The following is a 13,160-nucleotide window of genomic DNA, read 5'->3' as shown; positions in this document are numbered from 1 at the left end:
TTAAACCCTTACCTTCCATTTTAGAATCAATATTGTGTATTGGTTCCAAGGCAGAAGAGCAGTAAGGACTAGGAATGAGGGTTAAGTGATTTGCTCAGGGTCACACATTTAGGAAGCCTCTGAGAACAGATTTGAACCTCGGACCTCCTATCTCTAGGCCTAACTCTCAACCCACCAAGCCACCCAGCTATTCCCGCAAAGTAATTTTTAAGGTGAGGTGCTAATAGCTGGTGAGGATCAGGAAGGGCCTCATGTAGAAGATGATCTGAGTCCTTAAGGAAACTAGGAATTTTAAAAGTCAGAGGTCATAAGTGAATGAATTCCTGGCAGGGTAGACAGATTATACAAAGGATAAAAGCACAGAAACAGGAAATAGAGCATTTTGTGTGATGAAAGGACAGTTTGGCAAGACTGAAGAAAACCTAAAGGCATCAGAAATCCTAACTATAATTATATCAAAGTGTCTTTTATTCTCCAGTCTTTGCCTATATCATTCTGAAGGCTTTATTTGTCTTACTTCTGATCCTCATCTATACAATCTCTCCAATCGCTGTCTCCTAACTATGAACTTTGTCTGCCAGACTCTTTCTAGTGACCAGATAAACAGACAACGGGTACTTAAGCATGTGTTTAATGACTGAAGGACTAAAGGAAAAATTCTCACTCACCTGTGATGTTGCCTCTAAAAATTTATTTCTCCTCAGTTGCCTGATCATCTAGGATCCATAGCTCTTCTTTTCACTCAAGCTGGAAAAGTTGCATCTGGTTTAGGTACTAGAAGTCCTGCTCATGGGATAGGAAACTGGACTTGGTGTTTGTACAGGATGTACAGAGCTGTTCTAATTTCAGTTCCATCCCTTTGTTAGGTGGGAGAAAACAATCTCCTTCCCCCTTATATGAAGATTAGATTTTAATGTTACCAGTAGTCTTGAGATAATCATGTAATTCTAAGATAGTTAGCATAGGTCAGGCTTTTGTGAATATTCTGCTATAAATATTAAGGTTTTGGATTAAGAAAATAGCTGCTTTTGCAAGGCTTTAGTGCCCCCCCACCCTTCAATATTGCTATATCAGGCACCCTAAATTGTGAGCCATTATATGTCAGGATGCCTGACCTTGAGTTTCATAACCAGAGATGGAACTGATCATCACCACCCATCCTTATTCAGAGTGAATGGGCCCAAGTAACATCCTTCCCCCCTTGACCACCATCAAGTGACTCTTAGGTAACAGTCAAAAGATCTATCTCAGCAAATTAGGGATATTCTCTATGACCTAACCTACAGACAAATATGGGTTGTTTCCTAGATGAACTGATCAATGAGGGTTGGTATTGGGTAACTATAACCTTTAAAGGCATGATCGATCTTGTGATAATCCTGTGTACTTGTATGGAAAAATAAGAATCTTATTCTAAGGGTATATAAGACAATTCCTTCCAGTGCTCTGGGTCATCTATACTTAGAATAGGGGTCCGGCTTTATTGGAGGACTTGGCACTCTTCCAATAAAACCTAATTACCTGGATTGGAAAATTTGACTTTAGTTATCCAAAATGATTATTCTAAAAGAAAATGTTTACCACATAGGCTAGATATGCTTATAGAGTATCTGGTTGTATAGAAGCTAAACTCATTTCAGGGGAGCAGCCCTTATCTGCTAACTATTATTAGATCAGATAGTATGCAGCCCCTGTCCTAAGACCAAGAATCAGACATTCATTTCCTCAACTTCTGGCCATGCCTTCCTGCTGTTCCAGATTTGGATAGGAACCCCTCCTGCGTGCCAAAGTGTGTGGCTGATATGTTTCCCTCTGGTGTGGCCTGACATCCAATGACTTCAATTTGTATCTTCTACTTTCCCCCTTACCATAAAATTCTAACTTTTTTCATCTGAGTAATAAGCTATCTGCTATGCCCTCTCTGGTTCCCAAGCCTATTTGAAGTTGACATTATTTCTGTCTACAAGAGACAGGTAAGAAAAAAAAGACAATTATCTATGTATGTGAAACTTCCTACCCCCTTTTATAATTATAATAGTATTAGCCTTTATGATTATTTTAATAACATAATCGTTAGTTTTGAGTTAATAGTCAAAGTGACAATTTGCTTTATAAAATTATAGGGATTCGCTAAGAAAGTTACAGTTTAGAGTAATATCAAATCTTGTTTACATATTTTGACCTTAAGCCTATAACCAAAAGTTACTACTAAGCCCACCATACCCGGGGGAGGCCTGCTTTGGGTGCAAGCTCAAAAAGGTCACACAGGAGGAGGGCCACTCTTATTTCTATAAACTGCTGACTCCTAATATTGTCAGTAAAAGTCATCAATAGTGCAAAGGTCTTTAAAAGGTCAGCAATAATAATAGACTTAAGTTACCACCCAAAATGATCTTCTTTTGCATTCACTAGCTTAATCAGCACTTGACTAAGTTACTAATTGAGAACCCTTATGTGAAAGATATGAGCATCTTTTTCTTTTTTTTTGTATCATTGTCACTATGTCATAAGATTTCACTCTATAAAAAGGGCCATCTTCTAAGGCTTGGGGTCTTTGGTTCTGATGGGATCAGGGTTCAGCTTTATTTTGAGGTGGGCCTCCTCTCAATAAACCTATTATTTATCTTGGAGTTCTATATTGGTGTGATAAATTTTCACCACATCTAGAAAAACATGGAAAGATCCAGGGACTTATTTCAAGAGTCTCAAGTCTAAGTTTCCTGCTGAGGGAGAAGGATGCTTTAAGGCTGTTGGTCCTCTGGACACAAATAACATGTTCATGTGTGTTCTTCCCACTGGGAAGGTGGAGAGTTTCTACTTATTATATCTGTGCTGTCTAGAATAGACTTTCTAGTGACCCTTGATCCATTTAGGATCAGAAAGTTGAAATGCCTCAATTTAGAGCAGAATAATATGTTAGATTTTTAAAGCTGAGCATAACCTTAAAAATAAGTAAAAATAATTTCATTTTACAGATCAAGTAAATGCTTATTTGAAATTCTGTAGCTCAGTGGTATCACACTCAAACAGAAATGGGGTCCACTACACCATACCTAAGGATCCTTGTAGGCCACATATTAACTTAGTTTTAAAATGTAATGTTATCTATGTTTTATATCATTTTTATAGTATTAAATATTTCCCAATTACATTTTAATCTAGTTCTAGCCTCACTCAAGAGTGTTGTGGGCTATATGATGTTTGACACCTCTACTGTAGCTAAAGTTCTGTAAACCTTGAAATTTCTTAGACTTGTGAATGTTGGAAATTTCACCATTGGAAAGTTTCATACTTGGAAAAAATTTCCTACTGATAGTAAGAACTCTATTGGAATGTGAACCCCCTTGGCATAGGAGGATCCTTCTCCTCCCTACTTGGGACTGCTTTAGGACAGAAACCTTTTGCTGAACAATGGAAAGGGCTTTGACCTATGCTTAAGCATAGAACAGGAAGTTCTTTGAGTCATGATTGATTTTAGAATTGATACAATAGAGATACTTGGAATGACAGAACCAGGTCTTGGAACTTCCAATCTCCACCCTACTCAGTCTAACAGGATTTAGGAAGGGCTGCAGCATAGATCAAGATTTAATTATTTGAGAATATGACCTACAACAGACATGTGCAACGCCACAGACCTCTGGGTGGTCCTGGGTTAAGCTAGAGCCACCATTGGCACAGGGGAGTCATCGACAGTAATTGGTAGATGTGAGAACTGAGGGGAGGGGACTGAGATGTTTTCCTTAAAGATAGCAGGGTCTGAGGACTGAGGGGGGTCGAGAGGTTTTGCTCTGAGAGGTGGTGCTCTGAGAAGCTTGCTCTGAAGGAGGCTGGAGGTGGAGGCCCCTGAGACTGTTTCTCCATTTTGGTCACGTGAGTGATAGGGACTGATCTCTTTTCTTTGCCTCAGCTATCTAAGGGCTTGGGCCTTTTGGCCCAGCCTAAACAGAGGGGGTATTTAAGCCCTATTCCCTTCTCTCTCTCTCTCTCTCTCTCTCTCTCTCTCTCTCTCTCTCTCTCTCTCTCTCTCTCTCTCTCTCTCTCTCTCTCTCTCTCTCTTTCTGTCTCTCTCTTTCTGTCTCTCTCTATCTCTCTCTCCTTCTGTCTCTATCTCTCTTTCTCTCTCTCTCTCTTTCTCTCTCTCTTTCTCTCTCTCTTTCTCTCTCTCTCTCTCTCTCTCTCTCTCTCTCTCTCTCTCTCTCTCATACCTTTCTTCCTCCTGTTTGTAATTAAAAACTCCATAAAAGGTTGACTGCTGACTTGAGTTTTCATTTAGGAATTACATAGCTGAATTCCTTGGCGACCTTAAATCAGTCTTTTAAAGTGATTTCCTTGTCACAGTTCCCTGGTCTTATGTGCCTTCATTCCATACCTGACACTTTGGGGTTTACCCACATAAGTGCTCTGGACCTAGACTAGAGGTCACTAATTGGCTCCCTCTCAGTCAATAAGGACACCCAATTGCTACCAAGATTCTACTAATACTCATTCCTAAATCTCTAAGAAACTTCCTCTTTCCAAGAAGAGATTGAGAAATTCTCAGAAAGATAGTATTGTACTTTCAGTTTTTATTCAGGAGAAATATAACTCTACTTAACACCTATTTCTTTCCTTTCCTTCCATCCTTTCACTATATAATGACATTCACCTCAATACACAGAGAACTTGATAGTATCTGATCTTGTTCTCAACCTCTATGTGCTATCCATGGTGCTGAAACAAAAAATATCTTGTTATGGCATTCAGTGGTATTTAAGGACTTGGCTTACTCAACCAGAATAGAGCTACTTGGCCTTACTTAAGGGTGCCTCTACAAGAAAGTGATCCTGGAGGATTATGGAAATTCGATTTCTTTAAGTAAGGCCTCTCCTTTTACAGTCAGATCAGATTTTGGGATGATTCCTAATCCTGAGGTGATAATGGTACCCCATATAAGTCTGACTACTCCTCAGATGTCACATACTCTAAAATTATTGACTTGCCATCCCCTACATCAGTCTCTCAGTTCTCTCCCTTTCTCCTAATGTGTCCTATTTTATTTAAACTGTCTATAACATATAACATTGAGGACAGGCCAGGAAAAATCTTTTGTACTTTTAATTACTTGCTCTCTAGCTCTTGTATTCATTCTATTCTTTTTTCTAATAACTAATCCATAGAAAGTATTCAATTGTGGTCTAGAGTTAATGATGGCTGGAGGTAGAAGGGAAAGAGAATAGAAAACAAGTGCCCCAATCAGACATCAAAGTACAGTTGGAGCATCAGTAGAAAGGTAATCAAAGATCAAGTGTAGCCAGTCTATAGCTTAGAAGCCAAGCAGTTCAAGAAACTAGTTCAGGGATTCCAGCAAAGGACAAACCTCACTAGAATGGTTCTGAAACCCTAAAAGTAAATAATATTGCTATGGGCAGAATCATTCCAAGAGTACATGTGTTTGTACACGAAAGTGTTTGTATGGGAGCATATATATATGTATGTATGAGTGACATGTAAGCATGTACTCAGGAGTAAATGGAAACAGGAAGACAAATCAATCACAATATTAAAGGGGAACAATACTGGAAGACTTCAGAACTCTGATCAATGCAGTGACTAACTGTAACTTCTGAGAACTGATGGAGAATCAGGCTTCCTACTTCTTGGCAGAAAGGTGATGAGCTCTAGGTGCGGAATGACACATACATCTGCAGATTTAACCAATATGTTGATCTGTTTCACTTGACTATATTTGTTGTAAGGACGGATTCTATTGGGGGGGAGTTATATTTTGAAATAGCAGTGAATTTTTTTAAAGAACACCAATAAAATATTTTTTAAAAATAAATATTTGCCAGGAGTTCATACTGAAGGGGAATGGAATAGAAAAGGAAGGCTCATTTCCAAGGCATACTCAACAGAGCTCCTCAAACTCATATCCAGCCAAAACTTCCATGGGAAAGAATATGAGCTAAGGGAGGAATGAGAAAAGCCAGAGGGAATAGATAGTTCATAAATGAATAAGGAAACAAGGAATGATGTTATTGGGCCAAGAAGCTCCCAGCCAAAAGAGACCTTGGAAAGATCAATTTACCTGGGACTTGGTTGGGAGAACCTCAGTTACCATTAGTTAGTCTCCTGGGCTTCACTCAGGGGAATAGGTAGGAATTTAGGGACATGGAATTGAGGGAAGAGAAAGGAGTATGGAGGAGATATGATTTTTTGTCATTCTCTTATTGTTTCATCCTGGAATTTCCCAGCCCAACTCCAGAAGCATTAGGGAGACTCAGGAATAGCCTCTGTTAATGGTTATTGCTGCATCAGGCTGATAACAAATTATCATCCTTTCAGGTTAAGAGCATGTGCCAGAGGCATCACAAGAGCAGAAGCAGCAAAATTCAAAAAAGTACACAATTTCAGTAGAGAATAAAAAAATAAAAGTATTTAACTTTATATGGGAATTTGTTTTGTTTGACTACTCATATGTTTTTGTTACAAGGATTTTTTTCTTTTTTTTCAATGGTGGAAGAAAAATAAATACTTGATAATTGAAGAGAAGAAAAAATAAAAAGCTATCTTTAAAAAACAATAAAAAGATTGTGCTAAAAGGAATAATAAAGTGGAGGAGTTCCATGGAGACTGGAACAACCTCCAGGAAGTGATGCAGAGTGAGAGGAGCAGAACCAGGAGAACATTGTACACAGAGACTAATACACTGTGGTATAATCCAACGTAATGGACTTCTCCATTAGTGGCGGTGTAATGTCCCTGAACAACTTGCAGGGATCCAGAAGAAAAAAACACCATTCATAAGCAAAGGATAAACTATGGGAGTGGAAACACCGAGAAAAAGCAACTGCCTGAATACAGAGGTTGAGGGGACATGACAGAGGATAGACTCTAAATGAACACTCTAATGCAAATACTATCAACAAAGCAATGGGTTCAAATCAAGAAAACATCTAATGCCCAGTGGACTTACGCGTCGGCTATGGGGGGTGGAGGGGAGGAAAAGAAAATGATCTATGTCTTTAACGAATAATGCTTGGAAATGATCAAATAAAATATATTTTTAAAAAAAACAATAAAAAGTAACAAAATATTTGGCCTCTGTACTAGCCATATCCAAGTCATTTGGAAAAACCTGCATTCACCTCTTCATTATAAACTTTTGAACACATCTTTAGTACTTTTATGATTAGTTCATACCTGGGACCCTACATAAACACACTCTTTTTTTAAAGTTTATTTATTTATTTAATTAATTTAGAATATTTTCCATGGTTACATGATTAATGTTCTTTCCCTCCCTTCATCCCAACCCCCTCCCATAGCTAACAAGCAATTCCTCTGGGTATTACATGTGCCATTGATCAAGATCTATTTCCATATTATTAATATTTGCACTAGGGTGATCATTTAAAGTCTACATCCCCAATCATATCCCCATCGAACCATGTGATCAAGTAGTTGTTTTTCTTCTGTGTTTCTACTCCCACAGTTCTTCCTCTGAATGTGGATAGCATTTTTTTTCTCATAAATCCCTCAGAATTGTCCTGGATCATTGCATTGCTGCTAGTAGAGAAGTCTATTATATTCAATTGTGCCACAGTGTATCCTCTGTGTACAATGTTCTCCTGGTTCTGCTCCTTTCACTCTGCATCAATTCCTGGAGGTCGTTCCAGTTCACATGGAATTCCTCCAGATCATTATTCCTTTTAGCACAATAGTATTCCACCACCAACTGATACCACCATTTGTTCAGCCATTCCCCAATTGGAGGGCTTCCCCTCGTTTTACAATTATTTGCCACCACAAAGAGCACGGCTATACATATTTTTGTACATGTCTTTTTCCTTATTATCTCTTTGGGGTATAGACCCAGAAGTGGTATGGCTGGATCAAAGAGCAAACAGTCATATAAAGCCCTTTAGGGATAGTTCCAAATTGCCTTCCAGAATGGTTGGATCAATTCACAATTCCACCAGCAGTGCATTAATGCCCCAATTTTGCTACATCCCCTCCAGCATTTATTACTTTTCTTTGCTGTCATATTAGTCAGTCTGGTGTTGGGTGGTACCTCAGAGTTGCCTACATAAACACTCTCTTGATCCTTCTAAAATGGGTACTCATCCCACCCAGGAAGCTCTCTTCAATGATACTAGCTGCTTACATATTTATATAACACTTTATAGTAACAAAATATATGATATAGTAACAAAAACAAAAAACATACATACCTAGAATAAATCCTAAGACCCTTGGAACTGCAATGCCCCACAAATCACCAGCCCTACCCCTGGTGGCCCTCTTCCAGGGAGTAATCCTTGTGGAGAATGAATACCCCCACTATCCATCACCAGCTGCTGAATAATTGCTACAAACAAGCAGATACAGTCAGGAGACCTGTGAAGAGCAATTCCCAGGCCACCAGTCCTGCTCCCTGCAGCCATAGTTCATAGGACTTCTGGAGATTTGACCTATTCAGCACCTCTCTAAGTACTACAGTACTTGTCTTCTCAGCAACCACAAAGCTAGCATTGATATTTAGAAGGATGGGACTCATGACTAGAACATGGGAGGGCTCTTTTTTACAAAAGAAAAAAATAGTTGAAAGTGGTGGTAGAATAACATTTGCATATTAAGAAAACATATTTTATTTATAAATGATACAAAGGAAAGTAAGCAGAATTAGAAAAACATACAATGACAACAATGCTACATTTACAAGAACTACAACAAAAAAAATTGAAACTGAATGATGTAAATGTGTAAGGCCAAGTTTGGTCCCCACGAAATGAGAAGCCATCTCTCTCTTTCTTTGCAGAGTGTAGGATTATGGGTGTGAAATATTGCATATGATGTCAGGCTTTTTCAATGCCCTAGTTCAGGGGTCCCCAAACTTTTTACACAGGGGGGCTAGTTCACTGTCCCTCAGACCGCTGGAGTATAAAAACCTACCCCTACCCCTAACCCTAACCCTAACGGGGCAGCAGTATACACAGTGTGGAATCCCCTCCCCCAGATCGTTGCTCATCATGCTGACATCTTCCATTGTGCAGCTACATAATCCTTTGCGCAGTGCCTCGTTCTAAGGTGCCACACAAAGGATTATGTCACCGGAAGTAGTACTGTACATGAGCAACACAGTGCTTTGCCGTGCCACCACATATATAGTACTCCTCTGACCACCAAAGAAAAAGGTGCCCCTTCCAGAAGTGTGGTGAGGGCCAGATACATGGCCTCAGGGGGCTTCATGTGGCCTGCAGCCCATAGTTTGGGGACCCCTGCTTAGTTTTTTTCTTTTTCTTTTTCTTCTTTATGGCTCTCTGGAAGTGATAGGGAGAAAGAGATATATTGGGGAAAAGGTAAAAATGCATAACCTGTCGAAAGAAATTTATTTTTTTAAAGAATAAACAACAAAATAAATCTATATATTTGTCTGAGCCCAAGGTATGAGAGGGACATAGCAGAGAGTACTTGAATGAGAATTGGTAAAGAGAGACACAGAATCAATGTTTTCATGGAGTATATACCACAGACCACTTGGACAGAAGGAGGAATTAAATGAAGAGTTCAAGGAATCAACAAAAGGAATTGCTATTCTCAAATTTTCAAATGAAGTAGGAGAATGTGAGTGTAGCTAATATATGGGAAGACAGTCAAGTTTATTTTTTTTAAACCCTTAACTTCTATCTTAGAATCAATGCTGTGGATTGGTTCTAAGGGCTAGGCAACGGGGGTTAAGTGACTTGCCCTGGGTCACACAGCTAGGAAGTGTCTGAGGCCAGATTTGAACCTAGGACCTTCTAAATCTAGGCCTGACTCCCAATCCATTAATCCATTACCCAGCTGCCCCTGACAGTCAAGTTTTAAAAACTGAATATAATAAAATTAAATATAACAGAGATAAATGTGAACTATATTTAGATTAAGAGCAAAGTTCAGAATGGGAGAGGAATAACTGGGCAATAGGTTCTTTGAAAAGATCTGTTTGCTCAACATGAATTAACTATGTGATATGGCAGTCAAAAAATGAATATTATTATTATTACAGACTTCTTAAAGAGAGGCATAGTGACAAGAGCATAGGAGGTACCAAACTCCAGTCAGACAACACGATATAGTATTTACTATTGGGAACCAAATTTCAAGAAGGATATAGATAAGCTAGAGCTCACCTAACAACTATAACAAGGATGGTAAGAGGACTAGAAGCCAGGTCATATATATGTTCAGATACATCAACTGGGTATGTTTAGCCTGGATATGACAGCTGTGGGAGACTTGTTCTTTTTTAGGTCTAGGGGCAATGGGTGCAAGCTGCAAAGTGGGAAATTTGGACTATATATCAGGAAAAACTTCCTAACAATTAACTTTGTCTAAAATTAGAATAGTTTGACTCAGAAGGTAATGGATTTCTCCTTCCTGGAAATCTTCAAACAAAGACTGGATGAACACCCTCCAGAAGCCTTGTAGAAGGGATTTTTATTGTGTGCAATTGGATTTGATGACCTTTGAAGGCCCTTTCAACTCTGAAATTCTGTGAAAGAGTTATTGTCATCTTTGTGGGATAGGCCCTGCTCTCATGGAGCTTCCAAATCTAATTAATGGTCCAGTGTGCAAAGGCTGGATAGAGCAAGAACACAGAAAATTATATGTTAGGCAGAGAAGTGCCAAGGGGAGATCCAAAGTGCTATAATAAATTTGAGGAAGTTCAGAACACTTTCACTTGGGGGGTGGGGCGGGAAGGTATCAGGAGAGAAGACTTCATGGAGGCTACATCTGAGTTGGTCCTTGAAAGGAAGCACTTGAAGACAGAATGGGGTTGGGATGGGAAGGGGTTATTCTAGGCATTGAAACCATAGGGAACATGAGAATTGGGACAACAGTGGGTGGGACCAGAATATAAGTCACATATAATGGAACCAATTACTACTACATTTTACAGAATTATAATTTTGGGTTGATGGGGATATGATTGGTGTAAAGGTTAAAATTATGGTTGAGACTGAATGTAATAGTTATATTTGGTTGCCAAGGATTTTATTTATAAAATCCTAGTGAAACACCCAAACCCAGCTGGAAATTTTATGGTGATTTAATTGATATAGTGGAGGAGATTAAGAAGGAGGAAGAAGGAAGGGGCTAGTACTGGGCGGGAAGATTAGGAGATCTAGAAAGTAAGGTTTTGAGTGTGAAGGAGGAAAGAATCAGACGGACCTCCAAAGGGGCTCATCTAAGATGCCTGAACCTGAATCAACTCAAGGGCAAACTCACCACCAACACTACAAGATGTCAAAACACCTAGCACACTCTCAGCCAGAGTCCCCTCTCCAGGGAAAGAGGAGAGAGGAAGTGATGTGCCTTATATAGACAGTTTTATGTCACTTTCCTGAGTCTCATCTGTACCAATGACGGCTTAGCTTGACGTAGGACAGCCCAGGGGTCTGTCCACTTTTTCTGTACATGTCTGTTGAAGGCCATTTCCTCAGATAATTAAATCTTGAGTTTGATTCAGACCTTCCTAATCTTGTTAAACTAAGAAAGGGGGAGAAAATGTGGACTTCCCAAGACCTGATTCTGTTATTCCAAGTATCTCTATTGTTATTGATCAGGAAATAGCTAAATCAAATCTTCTAAAGTACAGTCTAATTAGGATGGAGTAATTTTAAATTTCACATTGGGGATGTAGACTCTGATCACCCTGGTACAAGTATCAATAATATGGAAATAGGTCTTGATCAATGACACATGTAAAACCCAGTGCAATTGTGCCTTGCCTATGGGGGGGAGGGGAGAATATGAATCATGTAACCATTGAAAATTTTTAATTATTAATTAAAAATTTTTAAAAAGAATTATAATTTGAATAGTGTGAATTGTAATACATGGGACCCCTTCAGATTTTTTTTTTGGTACCAATCACAATATAGCTGTGGTACAGTTTGACAGATACACTGGACCATAAATTTGGGAGAAACCTTAGCTTAACTTCTTCATTTTATAGATGCCTTGAGAGTTTGTATGAAGACTGTAGAGATAAATTGAAGTGATTGTAGAAGCCTAAAATGCCAGGATGAACTATATTTTGCAGGCAATGGTAAGCTATTAAAGATTTTTGAGTTGAACAAATGACAATCAATGTAAAGTCTAATTCAGATGTTAATTTATTGATAATTTAAGGGAGGGAAAAAATGAGGCCCAGAATCCACACTGAACCCTTCTCTTTTCTAACCAGGCTACACTCTTTTGGGATTTTTCTGATATCCACCATGCCCCAGGAAGCTCATGGGGATAATCTCATCATCCTTTCTGATTAAAGGCTGGGGCTATGAACAAGAAACTTCCATTTAATGCTGTACTGGGAGTTCCCTGACATTTCACACCCACACCTCCAGTGGACCTCCCCTTCCCTATCCTAGAGATGGGTACCTTTTCCTCCCCCACCTACTCCTCGGCTTCCTTTTGGGTTCTGTCTTTCCTTCAAGGCCCAAACCGTAGGGGGTTTTTTCTCCCATATTTGTATCCCCAGTGGTTGCTACTGCGCCTGGCACATAGTAGGCGCTTAATAAATATTTCTTAATTTTACTGGCATTAGGGACCCTCCCTTCTCCGCAGCCACGCCAGATTAACCTCAACTCCAGGGTTCCTAGGGGCCACAAAGCGAAGATGATGTAAAAAGAGGGAGGGGTCCAGTCAGACTCTCTACAGAAGGATGAAGCAAGAATGCCCTAATCGGCAGAGCCTCTCAGAACTCCCAACTCCAGCCCTAGAAGGTAGCCATTCCAGCTGTGGCACGTTGGAAGTCTTTCTAGGCACCCAGGACCACTTGATGTCTCAGTCATTCCAGACGCCAGGCGATGGGGACAGGAGGGGAGGAGGGAGGAGCCTTTTTTTCCTAACTACCATTCTTTTCTTTTTTTCCCTTTTAAACATTATTTTATTTGGTCATTTTCAAACATTATTCATTGGAAAAAAAGATCATTTTCTTTTCCTCCCCCCTCTATTCCCTCCATAGCTGATGCGTATTTCCACTGGGTATCACATGTGTTCTTGATCTGAACCCATTTCCATGTTGTTGGTATTTTCATTAGGGTGTTCATTTAGAGTCTCTCCTCAATCATATCCCCTCCACCCCTGTAGTCAAACAGTTGCCTTTCCTCGGTGTTTTAACTCCCAGT

This window comes from Monodelphis domestica, chromosome 3 (genome assembly GCF_027887165.1).
Source record: "Monodelphis domestica isolate mMonDom1 chromosome 3, mMonDom1.pri, whole genome shotgun sequence".
Taxonomy (NCBI): domain Eukaryota; kingdom Metazoa; phylum Chordata; class Mammalia; order Didelphimorphia; family Didelphidae; genus Monodelphis; species Monodelphis domestica.
Note: the sequence above shows the minus strand (reverse complement) of the source record.